General features: G+C 37.6%; 1 protein-coding gene and 1 pseudogene across 3 annotated transcripts in view; both read right to left on the reverse strand.

Moving 5' to 3' along the window:
• LOC118900792 (up-regulator of cell proliferation) overlaps positions 1–23,433 on the reverse strand; it is a 98,951-nt gene that overhangs the window by 74,458 nt on the left and 1,060 nt on the right. For 2 of the 3 annotated variants that reach the window (XR_005021225.1, XM_036863556.1), the window contains exon 2: positions 12,672–12,795. The exons of the other annotated variant lie outside the window; for it this stretch is intronic. The gene's annotated coding sequence lies outside the window, so the exon portion shown is untranslated. The remainder of the gene's footprint in view (positions 1–12,671; positions 12,796–23,433) is intronic. 3 annotated transcript variants of the gene reach the window in all.
• On the reverse strand, positions 295–725 carry LOC118900797 (annotated as a pseudogene).

Genomic DNA, 23,433 nt, shown 5'->3' on the forward strand with positions numbered 1-23,433 from the left:
TTGTGCTAATATCTCATAGATAGTATTATAGAAGGGTTTCATTTCTGTGATAGGCTGGGTTCACACTGAGTGTTACTACAGAGATCATATGTTTAAGAATGTCATTAGTATAATATATATAAGGCGTGCAAAAACTAGCATTAAAGCTTTTAGTGACACAATCCAAAATGGCAGCTCCTAAAAAAGAAGCTGCTAGGAATTTTTAAAATTAAAGAAATTTAGTTTCAGCACATAGTAGTTCACGATGCTTCTACAATTAAAAGAATTAATTCACATAAATTCCTGTAGCTGGAATTGACCAAAAGGGCAATGGACTTTTGCCCCCTTTAACAACTAGCCCAATCTTGAAAATGGAAGCAATTACTCGTAATCTTTGACACAGAGTTTTCTGGAGTGGACTGAGCAGTTGACGGCAAGATCTGGTTGAAGTAGTGGTGTTTGTTGTCATCAAACTTCACAGTTCCACTGGTCACAAGAACTGTAGTTTGGGTCTAGGTAACTTGCTCATGAACTGATTGGCAATATAACATACTGACTTGGAAATCACTAGAAGGCAACATCCCCCCAAAATTAATATTGCCACTCCATATTAAAGTGAAGTTGTCCATTTACAGTCTGATTAGTGCCCATCTTTAGTCCATTATCCAAAAATAATTATTGGCAAATTCCTCAGCAGCTCTACATGTCTGATCTACATAAGTTTTAAAAGCAACAGATGTGGCCATCAGAGAGCCCAAACAGCCTGTTCCAGCAAAGGCAACATCACTACATCCTCATCCAAACTCATTGGCATGCATGCCAGGATAGGGGCTCTTCCTGAAAATGGTCATTCATTCCTTGGTGTATTCCCACTATTTACCTAAGCCCAGTCTTTTCTGAATTGCCTCATAGTTTTGATATACTCTTTCTCTGGCTCTCTTCCCAATAGCTCTAACTGCAGCTACTTCTCAGTATACCCTCTTCCCTTCTCTGTTCACCTTTTACTCGGAGTATAAGCCTTTTAATATGCTTCTGAATACATATTTGTTAGTATTTTGTTAAGGATTTTTTCATCAGTGAGCACAAGAGATAGTGTTCTGTAGTTTTCTTCTACTGTTTTTGTCTGACTTTACTGGTCTTATACAATGAGTTAGGAAGTGTTCCCTCCTCTTCAATTTTTTGTAAAAGTTTGAAAAAGGTTAGTATTAGTTCTTCTTTAAATGTTTGGTAGAATTCACCAGTGAATCCATCAGGACCAGGGCTCTTCTTTGTTGGAAGGGTTTTTTAATATTATTATTTCAATAATAATTGAATTCAATCTCCTTACTATTCAGATTTTATATTTCCTTGTGATTTAGTCTTGGAGGTAAGATCTATTCAAACTTTCTATTTTTTTGAGATTTAGTCTTGGTAGGTTAGGTCTATTCAGATTTTCTACTTCTTTGTAGGTTTTAAGTTTCGAGGAACTTGTCTGTTTTACCTACGGTTATCCAATTTGGGGGCATATGATTGTTCGCAGTACTCTATTTTTTATTTGTGTTGAATCAGTAGTAATGTCCCCACTTTCATTTCTTTTTTTAAAATTATTTATTTATTTATTTATTTATTTGGCTGCATTGGGTCTTAGTTGTGGCAGGCAGGATCTTTGTTGCAGCACGTGGGATCTTTCATTGCAGTGTGCAGGCTTCTCTCTAGCTGTGGCACACAGGCTCCAGAGTGCGAGGGCTCAGTAGTTGTGGCGCATGGGCTCCAGAGCACACAGGCTCAGTAGTTGCAGCATATGGGCTCTCTAGTTGTGGCACGCGGGCTCGAGAGTGCTCAGGATTAGTTGCCTCATGGCATGTGGGATCTTAGTTCCACGACCAGGGATCGAACCCATGTCCCCGGCACTGGAAGGCAGATTCTTAACCACTGGACCACCAGGGAAGTCCCCCCACTTTCATTTCTGATTTTAGTAATTTGAGTCTTCCCTAATTTTTTCTTAGTCCACCTAACAAAAGGTTTGTCAATTTTGTTGATCTTTTCGAAGAACCAAATTTTGGGTCACTGATTTTCTCTATTCTTTTTCTATTCTCTATTTCATTGTTCTCTGCTCTAATCTTTATTACTTCCTTCCTTGCGGTAGCTTTGCATTTGGTTTGTTCTTCTTGTCCTAGTAAAACTTAAGGTTGTAAAGTTAGGTTTTTTATATGAGAAGTTTCTTGTTTTTAATGTAAGCATTTATAATTATAAATTTCCCCCTTAGTACCACTTTTGATGCAGCCCATAAGTGTTAATATGGTGTGTTTACATTTTCATTCATCTCTTCTTAACTATTTTCCGATTTCCTTGTGATTTCACCTTTGATCCATTGGTTGTTTAAAAGAACGTTGTTTAGCCTCCACAATTTTGTGAATTTTCCAGTTTATGTTATTGATTTCTAATTTCATCTCACTGTGGTCAGAGAATATACATTGTGTGATATCTATCTTTTAAAAACCACTGTGGTCCTACTTATGGTCTATCCAGGAAAAGGTCCCATATGCACTTAAGCAGAATAGGTATGCTGTTGTTGTTGGGAGGAGTGTTCTGTATATGTCTATTAGATACACTTTGTTTATTGTGTTGTTGAAGTCCTCTATTTCCTCATTTATCTTCTGTCTGGTTGTTCTACCCATTATTCTGAGTGGGGTATTGGAATCTACAACTATTATTGTAGAACTATTTTCCCCTCCAATTCTGTCAGTTTTTGTCTCATATATTTTGATGGTCTGACATTGGGTGCATAAATGCTTATAATTATTATATCTTCTTGCTGTATTGAAATGTTTGTTAACATGTGATGGCCTTCTCTGTCTCTTGTAACTGTTTTCAATTTAAAGCCTATTTTGTCTGAAATTAGTATAGCCACTGCCATTCTCTCTTGGTAGTTATTTGCATGCAATATCTTTCTCCAATCTTTTACTTTCACAAGTTTGTGTCATTGGATCTCAAAAGTGAGTCTCTTAGAGACAGCATATAGTTGGACCATGTGTTTTTACCAATTCTGCCAATCTCTCTCTTTTAATGGGAGAGTTTAATACACTTTCATTTAAAGTAATTACTGATAATGAGGCACTTATTTCTGTCACTGTACTATAGAAACAAATTTTCTATAGACCTATAGCTTTTTGTCCCTCATTCCTCTCTTCTTTTGTGCTTAGTTGATTTTTTGGTAGTAAAATGTTTGAATTCCTTCTTGATTTCCTTTTGTGTATATTCTATAGAAATTTTCTTTGTGGTTGCCATGGGGATTACATTTAATGTCCTAAGGTTGTAACATTCTAATTTGAATTTAGCAGGTTAACTTGAATAACATACAAACACTATGGTCCTTTACACTCTGTCCCCACTGCTTTTGGTTTCTGATGTTACAAAATTACATCTTTATACAATGTGTGCCCCCAAACATAAATTAATAATTCTTTAAATGCATTAGTCTCCTAAATTACATACAGAACAAGATTTGGAGTTACAAATCAATGTTACAGTAATGCTAGCTGTTACATTAATTTTTTAATTTAAATATATTGGTCTCTTAAATCATTTAGAAAACAAAGAGTGCAGTTATAAACCATTGTTATAATAATACTAGCTATTATAATTGCCCATGTATTTATCTTTACTGAGATCTCTATTTCTCCATAGAGCTTAGGGTTATGGTCTAACGTTCTTTGTCTTTGCAGCACACCTTTGAGCACTTCTTCCAGGGCTACTCTAGTGGTCACAAACTCCCTCAGCTTCTGTTCATCTGGGAATGTCTTGATTTCTCCCTCATTTTTGAAGGACAGTTTTGCTGGACACATGAATCTTGGTTGACAGATTTTTGTTTTTTGTTTTTTAAGCACTTTGAATATATCTGTCCACTATCTTCTGGGCTCCAAAGTTTCTAATGAGAATCTGCAGATAATCTCATTGAGGATCATTTGTATGTAATGATTTGCTTCTCACTTGCTGTTGTCAAGATTTCTTCTTTTTCTTTGTCTTTTGAAACTTTAATTATAATGTGTCTTGGTGTAGGTCCCTTTGATTTAATCTTACTTGGAGTTCACTGAGCTTCTTGGATGTTTACATGCATGCCTTTCTTTAAATTACATAAGTTTTCAGCCATTATCTCTTCAAATATTCTCTCTGCATCTTTCTCTCTGCTCCTTCAAGGACTCCCACATGCGTATCTTGGTCTTTTTGATGATGCCCAGTCAGTCTCTTAAGCTCTGTGCTTTTGCTCAATCTTTTCTCTTTCTGTTCCTCAGACTAGATAATTTCTGTTATCTTTATCTTTTCTTTTTATGTTCCTCAGCCTTGATAATTTCCATTACCTTATATTCAAGTTCACTGATTTATTCTTCTGCCTGCCAAATCTGCTTTGAATGCTGCTAGTGAATTTTTCATTTCCATTATTTCCTCTTCAGCTCCAGAATTTTGTTTTGTTTTCTTTTTAGGTTTTCTATCTTTTTATTGATATTTCCATTATGTTCATTCATGGTTTTCTTGATTTTCTCCACATAGTCCTTTAATTTTTTCAGCATCTTTAGGACTTTGTTTTAAAGTCTTTGTCTACTATATCTGCCATAAACTGTTTTATTTTATTTTATTTTATCTTATTTTATTTTATTTTATATTGGAGTAGAGTTGATTTACAATGTTGTGTTAGTTTCAGGTTTACAGCAAAGTGATTCAGTTATACATATAAATATATCTATGCTTTTTCAAATTCTTTTCTCATTTAGGTTTTTCCAGAGTACTGAGCAGAGTTCCCTGTGCTGTACAGCAGGTCCCTGTTGGTTATCCATTTTAAATATAGCAATGTGTAATGTCAATCCCAAACTCCCAATCTGTCCCTCCCCCCATTGTTTCCCCCTGGTAACCATAAATTTGTTCTCTAAATCTGTGAGTCTGTTTCTGTTTTGTAAATAAGTTCGTTTTGTGTCATCTTTTTGTGTCATGATATCCGCATGTAAGCGAAATCATATGATATTTGTCTTTCTCTGCCTGACTTACTTCCCTTAGTAAGATCATCTCCATGTCCATCTATGTTGCTGCAAATGGCATTATTTCATTCTTTTTTAATAGCAGAGTAATATTCCATTGTATATATGTACCACATCTTCTGCATCCATTCACCTGTCAATGGACATTTAGGTTGCTTCCACATCTTGGCTATTGCAAACAGTGTTGCAATGAACATTGGGATGCATAAATCCTTTTGAACCATGTTTTTCTCCTGATATTCTGCCCAGGAGTGGGACTGCTGGATCATATGTTAGCTCTATTTTTAGTTTCTTAAGGAACTTTCATAATGTTCTCCATAGTGGCTGCACCAATTTACACTCCCAGCAACAGTGTAGGAGGGTTCTCTTTTCTCCACACCCTCTCCAGTATTGCTTGTAGACTTTTTGACAAAGGACATTCTGACTGCTGTGAGGTGATATCTCACTGTAATTTTGATTTGCATTTCTCTAATAATTAGCGACGTTGAGCATCTTTTCATGTGTCTCTTGTTGCTCTGTATATCTTCTTTGGAGAAATGTCTAAGTCTTCTGCCCATTTTTTTTTTTTGATTGGGTTGTTTGTGTTTTTGATATTGAGCCACATGAACTGTTTGTATATACTGGAGATTAATCCATTGTTGGTCACATCATTTGCAAATATATTCTCCCATTCTGTGAGTTCTCTTTTCGTTTTATGGTATCCTTTGCTGTGCAAAAGCTTTCAAGTTTGGTTTGGTCCCATTTGTTTATTTTTGTTTTTATTTCCATTTCTGTAGGAGGTGGGCCAAAAAGGATCTTGCTGTGATTTATGTCATGGAGTGTTCTGCCTATGTTTTCCTCTAAGAGTTTTATAGTGTCTGGCCTTACATTTAGGTCTTCAATCCATTTTGAGTTTATTTTTGTGTAGGGTGTTAGGAAGTGTTCTAATGTCATTCTTTTATATATAGCTGTCCAGTTTTCCCAGCACCACTTATTGAAGAGGCTGTCTTTTTTCCATTGTATATTCTTGCCTCCTTTATCAAAGATAAGGTGACCGTATGTGTGTGGGTTTATCTCTGGGCTCTCTATCCTGTTCCATTGATCTATATTTCTGTTTTTGTGCCAGTGTCGTACTGGCTTGATTACAATAGCTTTGTAGTATGGTCTGAAGTCAAGGAGCCTGATTCCTCCAGCTCCACTTTTTTCTCAAGATTGCTTTGGCTATGTAGCTGTCCAGTTTTCCCAGCACCACTTATTGAAGAGGCTGTCTTTGCTCCATTGTATATTCTGGCATCCTTTGTCATAGATTACGTGACCATAGGTGTGTGGGTTTATCTCTGGGCTTTCTATCCTGTTCCATTGATCTATATTTCTGTTTTTGTGCCAGTACCATACTGTCTTGATTACTGTAGCCCTGCAGTATAGTCTGAAGTCAGGGAGCCTGATTCCTCCAGCTGTTTTTTGTTTTTTGTTTCCTGTTTTCTCAAGATTGCTTTTGCTGTTCAAGGTCTTTTGTGTTTCCACACAAATTGTAAAATTTTTTGTTCTAGTTCTGTAAAAAATGCCATTGGTAATTTGATAGGAATTGCATTGTCTCTGTAGATTGCTTTGAGTACTACAGTCATTTTGACAATATTGATTCTTCCAATCCCAGAACATGGTATATCTCTCCATCTCTTTGTGTTGACTTTGATTTCTTTCACCAGTATTTACAGTTTTCTGCATACAGGTCTTTTGCCTCCTTAGGTAGGTTTATTCCTAGGTATTTTATTCTTTTTGTAGCAATGGTAAATGGGATTGTTTCCTTAATTTCTCCTTCTAATCTTCCACTGTTATTGTACAGGAATGCAAGAGATATCTGTGTATTAATTTTGTATCCTGCAACTTTACTAAATTCATTGATTAGCTCTAGTAGTTTTCTAGTGGCATCTTTAGGATTTTCTATGTATAGTATCATGTCATCTGCAAACTGTGAGTTTTCCTTCTTCTTTCCCCAATTGGATTCCTTTTATTTCTTTTTCTTCTCTGATTGCCATGGCTAGGACTTCCAAAACTATGTTGAATAACAGTGGTGAGAGTGGGTACCCTTGTCTTGTTCCTGGTATTAGAGGAAATGCTTTCAGGTTTTCACCATTAAGAATAATGTTTGCAGTGGGTTTGTCATATATTGCCTTCATTATGTTGAGGGAGGTTCCCTCTATGCCCACTTTCTGGAGAGTTTTTATCATAAATTGATGTTTAATTTTCTCAAAAGCTTTTTCTGCATCTATTGAGATGATTATATGGTTTTTATTCTTCAGTTTATTAAGATGGTGTATCACATTGATTGATTTGCATATATTGAAGCATCCTTGCATCCCTGGGATACATCCCACTTGATCATGGTGTATGATCCTTTAATGTGTTGTTGGATTCGGTATTTTGTTGAGGCTTTCTGTGTCTATGTTCATCATTGATACTGGCCTGTAATTTTTTTGTGTGATATCTTTTACTGGTTTTGGTATCAGGGTGATGGTGGCCTCGTGGAATGAGTTGGGGAGTGTTTCTCCCTCTGCAATTTTTAGGAAGAGTCTGAGAAGGATAGGTGTTAGCTCTTCTCTAAATGTTTGATAGAATTTGCCTGTGAAGCCATCTGCTCCTGGACTTTTGTTTTTTGGGAGTTTTTTAATCACAGTTTCAATTACAATACTTGTGATTGGTCTGTTCATATTTTGTTTCTTCCTGGTTCATTTTGGGGAAGTTGTACCTTTCTAAGAATCTGTCCATTTCTTCTAGGTTGTCCATTTTATTGCATATAGTTGCTTGTACTAGTCTCTTATGATCCTTTGTATTTCTGTGGTGTCCATTGTAACGTCCCCTTTTTCATTTCTAATTTTATTGATTTGCGCCCTCTCCCTCTTCTTCTTGATGAGTCTGGCTAAAGGTTTATCAATTTTATTTATCTTTTCAAAGAACCAGTTTTTAGTTTCATTCATCTTTTTATTATTTTCTTCATCTCTATTTCATCTATTTCTGCTTTGATCTTCATGATTTGTTTCTTTCTACTAACTTTGGGTTTTGTTCTTCTTTCTCTAGTTGCTATAGGTGTAAGGTTAGGTTGTTTATTTGAGATTTTCCTTGTTTCCTGAGGTAAGTCTGTATTGCTATAAACTTCCCTCTTAGAACTGCTTTTGCTGTGTCCCATAGGTTTTGGATTGTCGTGATTTCATTTTCATTTGTCTCTAGGTGTTTTACGATTTCCTCTTTGATTTCTTCAGTGATCCATTGGTTGCTTAGAAGCTTATTGTTAAACGTCCACGTGTTTGTGTTTTGTACAGTTTTTTTCTTTCTTGTAGTTGATTTCTAATCTCACAGAACTGTGGTCAGAAAAGATGATTGTTATGATTTCAATTTTTTTAACACATTATTGACCAGAGACATATTAACACATCTTTTGTTACCTGAATGTTATTGACCAGAGACGTATCAATACGTTCTTCGAGAGTGCTACAATTAACATCACTGTGCAATTTGTTAGAGCATAAATTGATCAAGGGTTCTTTATACAACTTACGATTGTCGTTATCATTCACATTTTGCTCCATTAGGTTTTTGTTCCAACCTTGTATATATTATATACGTAAAATCTTCCAAAAAGACGCATCGCAAAATTTTGAGTGAAGAAGAATTTTTCAGTCAATTTTATGCAGATACTTTCTCTGATTGTCTGAGTGACATATGTACTAGTGTCTCAGAAGATGATAGTTTTTCAGAATACAGTTCCGATTCAGATGATGTGAATATTAGACCAATAAAAAGATTTTAAAAATTAGTGACTGATCTGATACAAAAAGTGAAAATGAAACTCAGGGTGCTGGAGAATGCGCCTTTGCTTCTACAGAAGAGTGAACTGAAAACAACATTTCATGAAAATTAGAAGATTTTACAGGTATGTCAAGTGTGTCTATTGAAGGTAATAACCCACAAAGTGTTAGTGAAATAACAGAATTAATTTTTGGCCAGCCAAAATAAAAATCACCAGCTACAGGCATTACTTTCTGCAAAAATCCCTGGGTGAATAATCAGTAAAATTTACCGAGGCTCGCTTTGTGGCCCAGCATGTGATCAATCCTGGAGAATATTCCATGTGCACTTGAGAAGAATGTGTATTCTGCTGCTTTTGGATGGAATGCTCTATAAATATCAATTTAGTCCATCTGGTGTAATGTGTCATTTAAGGCCTGTTTCCTTATTGATTTTCTGTCTGGATCGTCTGTCCATTGATGAAAATAGGGTGTTAGAGTCCTCCACTGTTGTTGTGTTACTGCTGATTTCTCCTTTTATGGTTGTTAGTATTTGCCTTATAAATTGCGGTGCTCCTATGTTGGATGCATATATATCTACAATTGTTATATCTTCTTCTTGGATTAATCTCTTGATCATTATGTAGTGTCCTTTTTGTCTCTTGTAACAGTCATTATTTTAAAGTCTATTTTGTCTAATATGAGTATTGCTACTCCAGCTTTCTTTAGATTTCCATTGGCATGGAATACATTTTTCCATCCCCTTACTTTCAGTCTGTATGTGTCCCTTGATCTAAAGTGGGTCTCTTGTAAACAGCATATATATGGGTCTTGTTTTGTATCCATTCAGCCAGTCTATGTCTTTTGGTTGGAGCATTTAATCCATTTACATTTAAGGTAATTATCGATATGTATGTTCTTATTGCCATTTTGTTAATTGTTTTGGATTTGTTTTTGTTTTTTCTTCCCTTCCTCTTTCATTCTCTTCTCTTGTGATTTGATGACTAACTTTAGTGTTGTGTTTGGATTGCTTTTTCTTTTTTGTGTGTATCTATTGTAGATTTTCACTTTGCTGTTCCCATGAGGTTTTGATATAGACGTCTGTATATAAACAACAATATAGATTGTTTTAAGTTGCTATTCTTTTCATTTCAAATACATTTCCAATATCCTGCATTTGTGCTCTCCTCTTCTCACAATTGCTGATTTTGATATCATATTTGTGTGCAGATGATTTCCTACCTTTACTGTACGTTTGCCTTTACCAGTGAGCTTTTCATTCATAATTTTCTTGTTTCTAGTTGTGGCCTTTTCTTTTCCACCTAGAGAAGTTCCTTTAGCACTTGTTGCAAAGCTGGATGGTGGTGCTGAATTCTCTTAGCTTTTGCTTGTCTGTAAAGCTTTTGATTTCTATGCTGAATCTGAATGACAGCCCTGCTGGGTAGAGTATTCTTGGTTGTAGTTTCTTCCCTTTCATCAGTTTAAGTATATTGTGCCACTCCCTTCTGGCCTGCAGAGTTTCTGCTGAGAAATCACCTGATAACCTTATGGTTTATATATAACCCTTGTATATTGTTTGTTGATTTTCTCTTGTTGCTTTTAATATTTTTTCTTTGCCTTTAATTTTTGTCAGTTTGATTACTATCTGTCTCATTGTGTTCCTCCTTGGGTTTATCCTGCCTGGGACTCTCTGCACTTCCTGGACTTGGGTGACTGTTTCCTTTCCCATGTTAGGGAAGTTTTCAGCTATTATCTGTTCAAATATTTTCTCAGGCCCTTTCTCTCTCTCTTCTCCTTCTGGGACCCCTATAATGCAAATGTTGGTGCATTTCATGTTTTCCCAGAGGTCTCTTAGACTGTTCTCATTTCTTTTCATTCTTTTCTCTTTATTCTGTTCTGTGGCAGTGATTTCCACCATGCTGCCTTCCAGGTCACTTATCCATTCTTCTGCCTCAGTTATTCTGCTACTGATTCCTTCTAGTGTATTTTTCATTTCAGTTATTGTATCATTCATCTCTGTTTGTGTGTTCTTTAGTTCTTCTAGGTCTTTGTTAAACATTTCTTGTGTCTTCTCGATCTGTGCCTTCATTCTTTTTCTGAGATCTTGGATCATATTTACTACCATTACTCTGAATTCTTTTTCAGGTAAGTTGCCTACCTCCACTTTGCTTAGTTGTTCTTCTGGGTTTTTATCTTGTTCCTTTATCTGGGACATATTCCTCTGCCATCTCATTTTTTCTAACTATCTCTGACTGCAGTTTCCATTCCACAGGCTGTAGGGTTGTAGTTCTCTTGCCTCTGCTGTCTGCCACCTGAGGCTGTCTGGTGGGAGGGACTGGTACCTGCCCACTGGTGGGTGGAGCTGGGTCTGGTCCCTCTGGTGGGCAGGGTCGTGTCTGAGTGTGTGTGCATTATCGGGTGGCTGTTTATTAAGGAAGACTTTAAGCAGCCTTTCTGCTGATGCATGGGGCTATGTTTCAGCCCTGTTGGTTGCTTGGCCTGAGGTGTCGCAGCACTGGAGCCTTCAGGTTGTTGGGTGGGGCCAGGTCTTGGTGAGAAAATGGCACCCTCCTAGAGGGCCCATACCAATGAGCACTCGCCAGAGCCACCGCCACCAGTGTCCCTTTCCCCACAGTGAGTCACAGTTGCCTCCTACCTCTGCAGGGTACCCTCCAACAATAGCAGCTAAGTCTGGCCCAGTCTCTTATGAGGTCACTGCTTTTTTCCCTGGGTCCTGGTGCACATGAGACCCTGTGTGCACCCTCCAAGAGTGGAGTTTCTCTTTCCCTCAGTCCTGTGAGAGTCCTGTGGTCAAACCCCAGTGGCTTTCAAAGCCAGACTCTCAGGGGGCTCTTCCTCCCATTCCCAGGCCCCCAAGCTGAGGAGCCCGACAAGACGCCCTGAACTTTCACTCCTGTAGGAGAACTGCTGTGGTATAACTATTTTCCATTTTGTGGGTTTCCCACCCAGTGTGTATGGGATTTGATTTTATGGTGATTGCACCTGTCTTACCATCTCTTTGTCGCTTCTTCTTTGCCTTTGGATTTAGGGTGTCTGTTTTGGTAGGTTCCAGTATTTTTTTTTTTTTTTTTTTTTTTTGGTCAGTGGTTTTTCAGCAGTTAGTTGTGATTCTGGTGTTTCCATAAGAAGGGGTGAGCTCACGTCCTTCTACTCTGCCATCTTGCCTCCTCTCCTTCCATAAACTCTTTTCAGGGACAGATTTTGTTGATATATTTTTTTCCTTTGAATGGGCCACACTTTCCTGTTTTTTTGTATGCCTTGTAATGTTTTTGTTGAATACTGGACATTTGAATCTAATAATGTGGTAGCTCTGGAAATCAGATTCTTTCCCCCTTCTCTAGGGTTTGCTGTTGTTTTTGTTTTTGATTGCCATAGGCTGTCTCTGTCCTGAGAATCAGCCTAAGGTGTAAAATTAAGGGCTTATGTCTTTTCTGAGACTTTTCTTAGGCATGCATAATCACTTTCTAATTTTACCCATATATGCAGTTGTTTTTTAATAGTCTAGTCTTTAATGTCTGTCTCCCAAAACAGGAAAAGCAAAAAATGAAGGGGGGTGAAGAGTGCTGGCCCTTTAAATATCCTGAAAGACACTTGAGCCAGATGGGGTAGGGGCTTGCAATAATGGGAGGAGGTGCAACAACAATGGCTCCCCTCTAGCTCTATTTGTCTGCACCTCTGTGATCAGAAGCAGCAATCAACAATCATATAACAGATCCCTGATATTTGAAAGAAAGGGTACTTGTTGCCCACCCTGACTCTCACAAGCTGGGTGCAAGTTGCTCCAGGAACACAGTCACAACTGCCTTCCGTGTGATTGTGTGTTGGGAATTGGTAGCTGCTACTGTGTCAAGTGCTGATTATTGACAGAAATTTACCATCCAAGGGTTCCCCTAAAAGTTACCTGTGTTCAACAGACTCCAGAGCTCCGAAACAGTTACATCAGATGATTCTGCTGGTGCAATTTTTGCCTAGTTGGGTAGACAGATTCCTGGTGCTTCTGGCTCCACCATCTTCCCAGAAGCCTCCTTTTTAAAAAAAAAAAAAAGTTTTGTTTTCATTCATTTTCTCTATCATTTTTCTAATTTATATTTCATTCATCATCTCTGTTCTAATCTTTATTATTTATTCCTTGTGCCAGCTTTTGGTTTAATTTCTCCCTCCCTTCTAAGGACAGTTTGGGGCAGATTTAGGATTCTTGATTGACACTTTTCAGTGTTTTTCTTTTGGCACTTTGAATATACCAGCCCACTGACCTCTGGCCTCCAAAGTTGCAAGTGAGAAATCTGCTGATAATCTTACTGAAGATCACTTTTATGTGATGAATCACTTTTCTTTTGCTGCTTTCAAGATTTTCTTTTGCTTTCAACAGTTTCTGTGTCTCAGTGTGACCTTCTTTGAATTCATCTTATTAGGAGTTCATTAAGGTTCTTGAGTGTTTATGTTCATGTCTTTCTTCAAATTTGGGAAGTTTTTAGGCATTATTTCCTCAAATAATCCCTTTGCTCCTGTCTGTCTCTCTCTTCTCCTGGGACTCCCACAATGCATGTTGATACTCTTGAAGATGTTCCACAGGTTCCTTGGGCTTTGTTCACTTTCCTTCAATCTTTATTCTTTCTGTTCTGCAGACCTGACAATTTCAATTGTTTTATCTTCTTGTTCACTGATTCTTTCTTCTCCTACTCAAATCTGCCTTTGACTGGGATCTAGTGAGTTTTTCATTCACGTTATTGTACTTTTCAGCTCCAGAATCTCTTTTTGGTGTGTTCTTATATTTTCTCTTTATTCATAGTTCCATTTTGTTCATACATCATGATCTTGACTTTCTCTGTGTCTTCCTTTAGTTTTCTGAGAATCTTTAAGACAGGTTTTTTTAATTCTTTGTCTATTCGGTCTGCCATATGGCCTTTCTCACCAGTTTCTGTTGATTTTTTTTTTCTTTGCATGGAAAAAAATTTTTTCCTGTTTCTTTGCACATCTTATAATTTTTTTTCCCTGAAAATTTAATATTTGAATCTAACAATGTAGTAAGCTTGGAAATCAGATTGTTCCATTGTCAAGGGTTTCCTTTCATTGTTGTTTACTTTATTGGTATTTTTATTGTTTTATGCTCTCTTTCCCAGGGATCAGCCTGAGGTATAAACTTAAGGTCTTATCAGGTCTGAGTCTATGTTTTTCCTTAGACATGTATGGTGATCTGTACATGTGGTTGCTTTTGAATGTCCTAGTCCTTAAATGTCTGGCTCCCAAAATGAGGAAAAAAGATAAATAAAGATGGAGAGAAAAGTGCCAGCTCTTTAAATCTCCTAGAAGTTGTTTCAGCTGTAGGGCTTGGGGCTTGCAACAATGGGAGGGGTGGTGCAGCAATGACTGCCCACTTCTATGTCTGTACTTCCATTATCAGAAGCAGCAATCAACAATCAGAAAACAGGTCCTTGATATTTGGAGGAAAGGGTCCTCATTGCCCACCTTGGGCCAGCAAGCTGCAAGTAAGCTGCTCCTGGTACAAATGCACAACTGACTGTCTCAGAGCTGAGGGTGGGGGATGGGTAGCAATTGCTGAAATTGACCAAAATTAACTGCAATTTCCCGTTCAAGCCTTCTCCTTGAAGTTGCAAGTCTGAATAGACTCCAGAGTTCCAACATAGCTATATCAAGCAGATTCTGCCAGTATAATTGTCCAGGAAAGAAGACAAGGTTCCTGGCACTTCCTACTCTATCTTCCCAGAATCCCAAAGCTCTTTTTATGTATTGCTGAATTCCACTTGTTAATGTTTCATTGAGGATTTTTGCATCTGTATTCATGAGAGATATTAATCTGCAGTTTTCCTTTCTTGAATGGTCTTTGTATGGTTTTGGTATCAGAATAATATTGGCCTCACAAAATGAGTTGAGGAATTTCTCCTTTTCTGCTTTCTGGTAGATAATGTGTAGAATTGCTTCTTCTTTTAATGTTTGGTAGAATTCTCTGCTGAAAACATCTGATTCTTTCTTTGGAGTTTTTATGTTTTATTTCTATTTATTTATTTATTTATTTGGCCACACTGCATGGCATGTGGGGTCTTAGTTCCCTGACCAGGGATTGAATACACGCCCCTTGCATTGGAAGCATGGAGTCTTTTTTTTTTTTTTTAATTTATTTATTAATTTATTTATTTTTGGCTGTGTTGGTTCTTTGTTTCTGTGTGAGGGCTTTCTCCAGTTGTGGAGAGTGGGGGCCACTCTTCATCGCGGTGTGCGGGCCTCTCACTGTCGCGGCCTCTCGTTGTGGAGCACAGGCTCCAGACACACAGGCTCAGTAGTTGTGGTGCACGGGGTTAGTTGCTCCGCAGCATGTGGGATCTTCCCAGACCAGGGCTCGAACCCGTGTCCCCTGCATCGGCAGGCAGACTCTCAACCACTGTGCCACCAGGGAAGCCCGGAAGCATGGAGTCTTAACCACTGGACCGCCAGGGAAGTCCCTTCTTGGGAGGTTTTAAATTAAAAACTCAATTTCTTTAATATTTATAGAACTATAAAAAATTTGTATTCCATATTGGATGATTTTTGAGGAATTAGTCCATTTCACTTTAGTTGTCGAATTTATGTATGTAAAATTATTTATATTTCCTTATTACTCCTTTGAGATCTACAAGATCTGTAGTGGTACCCCACTTCATTTCTGATATTGCTAATTTGCGTCATTTGGCAATATTATTGATCCTTTCAAAGAACCGTCTTTTGTTTACTCTCTCTATTGTTTTTCTATTTTCAATTTCATTATTTCCCTACTTCTGCACCTCTGGGTTTACCCTGCTCTTCTTTTTATAGGATCCTAAAGTGAGAGCTTACATGATTTTCTTGAGACTTTCCCTTTTTTCTAATGTAAGAATTTGGTGCTATAAATTTTTCTCTAGCGGTAGTTATAGCCCACTCATCTTGGTATGTTTTAATTTCATTTAGTTCAATGTGTTGTTTTTATTTCCCTTGAGACTTCCTCTTTGACTTAAAGATTATTTAGCAACTTGTTTCCAACAGTTTGGAAATTTTCCTGTTATCGTTCTGTTACTGATTTTTAGCTTGGTTCATTTGTGGTGAGAACACACACAGTATGCTTTCAATTATTTTAAATATGTTGAAGTTTGTTTTATGGCCCTATCATGGTAAGTGGTCTATCTTGGTAAACTATCCACGGAACTTGAAAAGAATGTGTATTCTGCTGTTGTTGGGTGAAGTGGTGTGTGTGTGTGCGTGCTGCATCCTGTTAATTTATGGTACTGTTGAGTTATTACACAACCTTGCTGATTTTCCATGTAGTTCAGTCAATTATTGAAAGAGGGGCATTGAAGTCTCCAACTATAATCATGGGTTTGTCTATTTCTCCTCTCAGTTCTGCCCATTTTTGCTTTAAGTATTTTGCAGCTCTGTTGTTTGGTACATAGAAATTTAGGATTGCCATGTCTTCTTGATAGCCTGACCCTTTTAGTATTATGAATTGCCCCTCTCTGACCCTAGTAATTTTCTTTGCTCTAGAGTCTACTTTATCTGACATTAATGTAGCCACTACAGCTTTTTTCTGATTAATGTTTGCATTGCATACCTTTTGCCATCTTTTTACTTTCAACCTACCTATACCATTAATTTTGAACTGAGTTTCTTGTGGGGAGCATATAGTAGGGTCTTGTCTTTTATCTACTCTGTCCTTCTCTTTTAGTTGGTATATTCATTTATATGTAATGTAATTATTGATATGCTAGGACTTCAGTAGGGTTTTTTGTTTCATTTTGTTTTGTTTCTTTCCTCTGTTTTCTTCTTCTGCCTTCCTTTGGGTTACTTGTACCTTTTTTTTTTTTCTTTTAGAATTCCATTTTGTTTTATCAATAGTGCTTTTGAATGTATCTCTTTGTATAGACATTTAGTTGTTGTATTATATTATGCACACACAACTTTTCACAGTCCTCTGGTGTCAAGATTTCACCAGTTTGAGTGAAGTGTAAAAACCTTTCAATCCTTTCAGTTTCTTTACCCTCTGTCATTTATAATACAATTGTCCTAAATATTTCCCCTACATGCTTTGAGATCCATAGACAATGTTACAATTTTTGCTTCAATCACCAAATATAATTTAGAAAACTTAAGAAGAGAAAAAATTCCATTGTATTAACAAACATTTTTACTCTTTCTATTGTTCTATCTCCTTTCCTGATGTTTCAAGAATTCTTCTTTTATCATTTCCTTTCCAGTTCAAGAACCTCCTTCAGCCCTTCTAAAAAAAAAATAGGGTGGATCTACTGGTGACAAACCCTTCTTGTTTTCCTTCATCTGAGAATGTCTTGACATCTATCCACTTTATTGCTGAAGAATGTTTTCACTGCATATAGAATTCTTAGTTATAGTTGTTTACAGCACTTGAAAATGTCATGCCCCTTCTTTCTGGCCTCTTTGGTTTCTGATAAGAAACTTGCTGTAATTCAAATTGTTTTTTACTTATAGGTAAAGTATTATTTTTTTCTTTCTGCTTTCAAGATTTTTCATCTTTAGTTTTCAGAATTTTGACTATGATGTATCTTGGCATGATATTTTTGGGGGTGCATCCTATTTTGGGTTAGCTCAGCTTCTTGAATCTGTAGCTTTATGTCTTTTGCCAAATCTTTTTTCAGTCATTATTTATTTAAATATGTTTTCAACCCCACCCTCTTTCTCCTCTCCCTCTGGGATGCAGATGAGATAAATATTAGATCATTTGTTATACTGCCACAGGTCCCTGAGGCTCATTCACTTTTTTTTTCCCAATCTATTTTTCTCTGTTGGTTAATTTCTATTGTTTTATCTTTATTTTCACAAATCCTTTCCCTATCATTTCCACTCTGCTGTTGAGTCCATCTAGTGAGTTTACTATTTCCTTTATTGATTACTCACTTTTAAAATTTCCATTTGGTTCCTCTTTATATTTTGTATTTCTTTGCTGAGACTTTCTAGTTTTCTGTTTCAAACATTTTCAGAATTTTTAATTAAAGTATTTTTATCATGCCTGCTTTAAAACCTTTGTCAGAAAATTCCCATCTCTGTGTCATTTCTGCTTTGGTGTCTGATGATTATCTTGTCTTTCTCAAGTTAAGATAGTCTTGGTTCTTGGTATAATGAGTGATTTTCAGTTGTACCCTGGATATTTTGAGACTCAGATCCTATTTAAATCTTGTTTTACAGGCTCCTCTGACATCACATCAGCACAGAAAGGAAGACCCCACCTCAATTCTGCCAAGTGGGGGTGAAATTCCATCACCCTGGCTGGGAGGGTATGATGATTAATTTTATTTATTTATTTATTTTTGGCTGTGTTGGGTCTTCGTTTCTGTGCGAGGGCTTTCTCTAGTTGTGGCAAGCGGGGGCCACTCTTCATCGCGGTGCGTGGGCCTCTATCGCGGCCTCTCTTGTTGCGGAGCACAAGCTCCAGACATGCAGGCTCAGTAATTGTGGCGCACGGGCCTAGTTGCTCCGCGGCATGTGGGATCTTCCCGGACCAGGGCTCAAACCCGTGTCCCCTGCATTGGCAGGCAGACTCTCAACCACTGCGCCACCAGGGAAGCCCTGATGATTAATTTTATATGTCAATTTGATTGGGCTATAGAATGCCTTGATAGCTAAAGATTATTTCTGGATGTGCTGTGAGAGTGTTTCCAGAATAGGTTAGCATTTGAATTGGTGGACTGAGTAAAGCTGATGGTCCTCCCCAAAGTGGGTGGGTATCATCCAATCTATTGAGAGCCTGAACAGACCAAAAGCTCAAGCCCAAATGCTTGAGCTGATATCAATCTTCTCTTGCCCTTAGTGTTCCTGGTTCATCTCCTCTTCCCACCTCCCTCTAGTTTCTCAGAAGAACCCTAATACGAGGCATGGGGGGTGGGGGGAAGAGGGGAGAATGCCTCGTAACTGCTCCCTACATGACTTTCATGAACACTATGAAGGAGGAAAGGTCTCATTATCATTGGGTGGCCATGACAATCCCAGCTTCTCTTGGTCTTTTCTGAAATCATCCCAGCAAGACAATCATGGAAGTCTAGGTTCCCCACTTAACCTTTGCTGAGGGGGATGAGGGCTCATTTTGTTCCATGGTGTTTGGCTGCAGTAAAGCAGTTACTGTCTGTAAGTTTTCTGTCTTGCTAAGTTGCCTCTTTCCTGGCCCTTGTTTATTTCCCCCCCAAATTCATATTTTGAAGCCCTACCCCCAAGTGTGGCTGTATTTGGAGATGGGGCCTCTAAGGAACTAATTAAGGTTAAATGAGGTCATAATGTTGGGCTTTGATCCAATAGGGCTAGTGTCCTTATAAGGCACACCAGAGAACTAGTGTTCTCCTCACGCAGCCCCACTCCCTACGTACATGCACCAAGGAAAGACCATGTAAATATATAGTGAGAAGGAGGCAATCTACACACCAGGAAGAGAGCCCTCACTGGAAACCAAGTCAGCCAGAACCTTGATCTTGGACTTCTGACCTCCAGATCCGTGAGAAAATATATTTCTGCTTTTTAAGGCACCCAGCCTGTGGTATATACAGCAGTCCTAGCAAACTAATAGAGATTCCCTTGGCTCAAGGTTTTTCATGGGGTTGCAGTCAAGCTGTCAGCCAGGATCATCCCAAGGCTTAAATAGGGAAGGATGAATTTCCAAGCTCATTCCTATGGTGTTGGCAGGATTCAGTTTCTTGTGGGGTGTTGGGCTGAGGGCCTGTTTTTCACTAGCTATTGCTAGGAGGCCTCTCTCAGTTCCTTGGCACAGGGGCCTCTCCACAGGGCAGCTCACAATACGGCAGCTGGTTTCCATCACAGTGAGGAAGTGAAAGAGCAAGGGAACAAGAGAATGAGAAAGCAAGAGTGTCTGCTCAAGAGAGAAGCCAGTCTTTTACTTAACCCTAATCTCAGCAGTGACATCCCATCACCTTTTCGATTCATTAGAAATGTCACTATATCCAGCCCACACTCAAGGAGAGAAGATTAAAAAAGGGCCTGAATACTAGGAGGTAGGTATTGTTGGAGGCCATCTTAGAGGCTCCCTACAAGCTCTCAATGGCCAAATTTGGGACAATTTGAGCAGCATAATAAATGATACTAATGGATTAAAACTGATAGAATAAACATCCATGAGTCCATACTGTTATAAACAAAATAATTGAATAAATAAATACAGATCTTCAAAATATGATGGGGTTATGTCCTGATAAACCCATCATAAGTTGAAAATGCATTTAATACACCTAACTTACGGAACATCATAGCTTAGCCAAGCCTATCTTAAATGTGCTCAGAACACTTACGTTAGCCTAAAGTTGGACAAAGTCATCTAACACAAAACCTATATTATAATAAACTACTGAATATCTCATGTATTTTATTGAATACTACGCTGAAAGTAAAAATCTAGAATGGTTGTAAGGGTACGGAATGGTTCTAAGTGTATTGGTTGTTTACCTCCCTGATTGCGTGACTGACTGGTTCACTGCCACTGCCCAGCATCACAAGACAGTATCATACTACATATCACTAGCTCAGGAAAAGATCAAAATTCAAAATTCGATGTACAGTTTCTACTCAACTTCTATTGCTTTCCCACTGTCGTAAAATCAAAAAATTATAAGTCAAACCACTGTAAGTCAGGGACTGTCCATAAATAAATGGAGGGGAAAGGACAGCTCTTCCTTAGAGTAGAATTCCATTTAACAAAGGTAGAAAGAAAACAGGAAATAGAAAATTACCATTTGGTAAATACCACAGTAATAATTGCTGTGAGCAAGAATGAAATCTAAAATTACTGGATGAAACTCTGATTTAAAAAATAAGGTAAATGCAAAGTCTTAAAAGTTTCTCCCCACAAGCTACTTATTAATTTAAAAAGAAAAAATTTTAACTTTACAGTGGAGAAATCTGATAAATAACAACTTAACAGAATGATCAGACTTAACCAGTAATGACTTACCAATTTCACGTACCTCTAATATGATGCACCAAGAAGGGCACAACATCACTTCTGTAATCATCTTGCCAAAAATGCATAAACTTAACCTCATCAATCAGAAAACCCAAACTGAGGGACATCTTACAAAATAATTTCCCCATACTCTTCAAGTGTCAAGATTATCAAAGACAAAGAAAAACTAAAAATTGTCTAAGATTCCAGGAGGCTAAGGCGACAGGATAAACCAACGCAACATGGGATACTAAATCAGATCCTGAACCAGAAAAAAAGACATTGCTTGGATAATTTTTTTTTAAGAACCATCTTTTATTGAACTATTTTGTTTATTTTTAAAAATTTTTATTGGAGTATAGCTGCTTTACAATGTTGTTAGTTTCTACTGTATAGCAAAGTGAATCAGCTATATGTATACATGTATCCCCTCTTTTTTGGATTTCCTTCCCATTTAGGTCACCACAGAGCACTGAGTAGAGTTCCCTGTGCTATACAGTAGGTTCTCATTATTTATCTATTTTATACATAGTATCAATAGTGTATATTGACCCCAATCTCCCAATTCATCCCATCCCCCTTTCCCCCTTGGTATCCATGTTTGGATAACTAATGAAGTTTAAATGGAGCCTGTAAATTAGTAAAGAGTATTGTATAGATGTTAATTTTCTCAATTAAATAATTATATTACAGTTATATAATATACTAACATTAAAAGCTGGATGAAGGGTATACAAGACCTCTGAGCATTGTTATATTTCAAACAACTTTACAGACGTATAATTTACCCACTAGCAATCCTGCCCTCCCTCAGTCCTAGGCAACTACTAATACACTTTGTCTCTAGAGTTGCCTATTCTGGACCTTTCATATAAATGGAATCCTATGGAAATGGAAGCTTTTTGTAACCGGCTTCTTTCTTTCAGCATAACGTTTTCGAGGTTCACCCATTGTTATGTGTTGAATTGTGTACCCCCAAAAGATGCTGAAGTTCTAATCCCAGTACCTGTGAATGTGCCTTTATTTGAAATTTGGATCTCTGCAGATGTCAAGTAAAGATGAGGTCATTAGCTGTGGTGGGCCCTAATCCAAGGACTGAGTCCTCATAAAGAGGGGAAATTTGGACACAGAGATAGACACACTTAGAGGGAAGATAAGGTCAAGACACAGGAAGAACACCATCTGCAAGCCACAGAATGCCTGAGGCTACCAGAAGCTAGAGGACAGGCATGGAAAAGATTTTCCTTCACACCCCTCAGAAGCAGCCAACCCTGCCAATACCCTGATTTCAGACTTCCAGCCTCCAAAACTATGAGACAATAAATTTCTGTTAAGCCTCCCAGTTTCTGGTACTTTGATATGGCAACCCCAGAAATCGAATATATTCATGATACAGCATATTATCAGTACTTCATTCCTTTTTATTGCCAAAATTATTCCACTGTGTGGCTGTATGACATCTGGCTTATCCATTCAACATTTGGGTTATTTTGACCTTTTGGCTAGTATAAAAAATGCTGCTATAAATATTTGTGTACAAGTTTCTATGTGGACATGTTTTAATTTCTCTTGGTTATATACCTAAGAATGGAATGGCCAGGCCATATAATTCTGTTTACCTTTTTAAGGAACTGCCAAACTATTTTCCAAAGTAGCTGCACCATTTTATATTCCCACCAGTGAAGTGTGAGGGTTACAACTTCCCCACATCCTCACCAACACTTGTTACTATCTGTCCTTTTGATCATAGCCAAGAGAGTATGAAGTAGTATCTAATTGTGGCCTTGATTTGCATTTTTGTAATGACTAAGGATGTTGAGCTTTTTTTGTTTTATGTGCTTATTGGCCATTTCTATATCTTCTTTGAAGAAATTTCTACTCAAATCCTTTGCCTAGTTTTTAATCAGTTTATCTTTTTTATTGACTTGTAAGAGTTTATATATTCTGGATACTGAATCCTTATCAAATATATGATTTGCAAGTATTTTCTCTCATTCTTTTTGCTTTCTTGATGGTGCTGTTTGAAGCACAAAAGTTTTACATTTTTATGAAGTCCAATTCGTCAACTTTCGTATCTTTTATTTGCAAGACTTCAGTACATCTAAAATTACTTCAACATAAAAAAACTATAGGGCTTCCCTGGTGGTGCACTGGTTGAGAATCTGCCTGCCAATGCAGGGGACACGGGTTCGAGCCCTGGTCTGGGAAGATCCCACATGCCACGGAGCAACTAGGCCCGTGAGCCACAATTACTGAGCCTGCGCGTCTGGAGCCTGTGCTCCGCAACAAGAGAGGCCGCGATAGTGAGAGGCCCGCGCACCGCGATGAAGAGTGGCCCCCGCTTGCCACAACTAGAGAAAGCCCTCGCACAGAAACGAAGACCCAATACAGCCAAAAATAAATATGAATAAATAAATTTTTTAAAAAAAGATCACACTCATCTTTAAAAAAAAAAACTATAAAAATCTATGTAAAAAGTTTAGAAGACTACGTTCTAGACTACCAAAAGGAAGTAGAAATGGAATTTTTCATTTGCTATTCAACACAATTCTGTTTCTTTTCTTTTTTCTAGATTATACAAGTGATGCAAATTCTCTGGAAATTTTAGAAATTAACATTATTAGTAAACTCACCATCCAGGGATAACCATCACTGTCACTGAAGTTTACAGTCTCACACAAACTTATAAACATTCATAAAAACTGAGGATCATTTGTTTTATGAG

Source organism: Balaenoptera musculus, chromosome 9, assembly GCF_009873245.2.
Source record: "Balaenoptera musculus isolate JJ_BM4_2016_0621 chromosome 9, mBalMus1.pri.v3, whole genome shotgun sequence".
Lineage (NCBI taxonomy): Eukaryota > Metazoa > Chordata > Mammalia > Artiodactyla > Balaenopteridae > Balaenoptera > Balaenoptera musculus.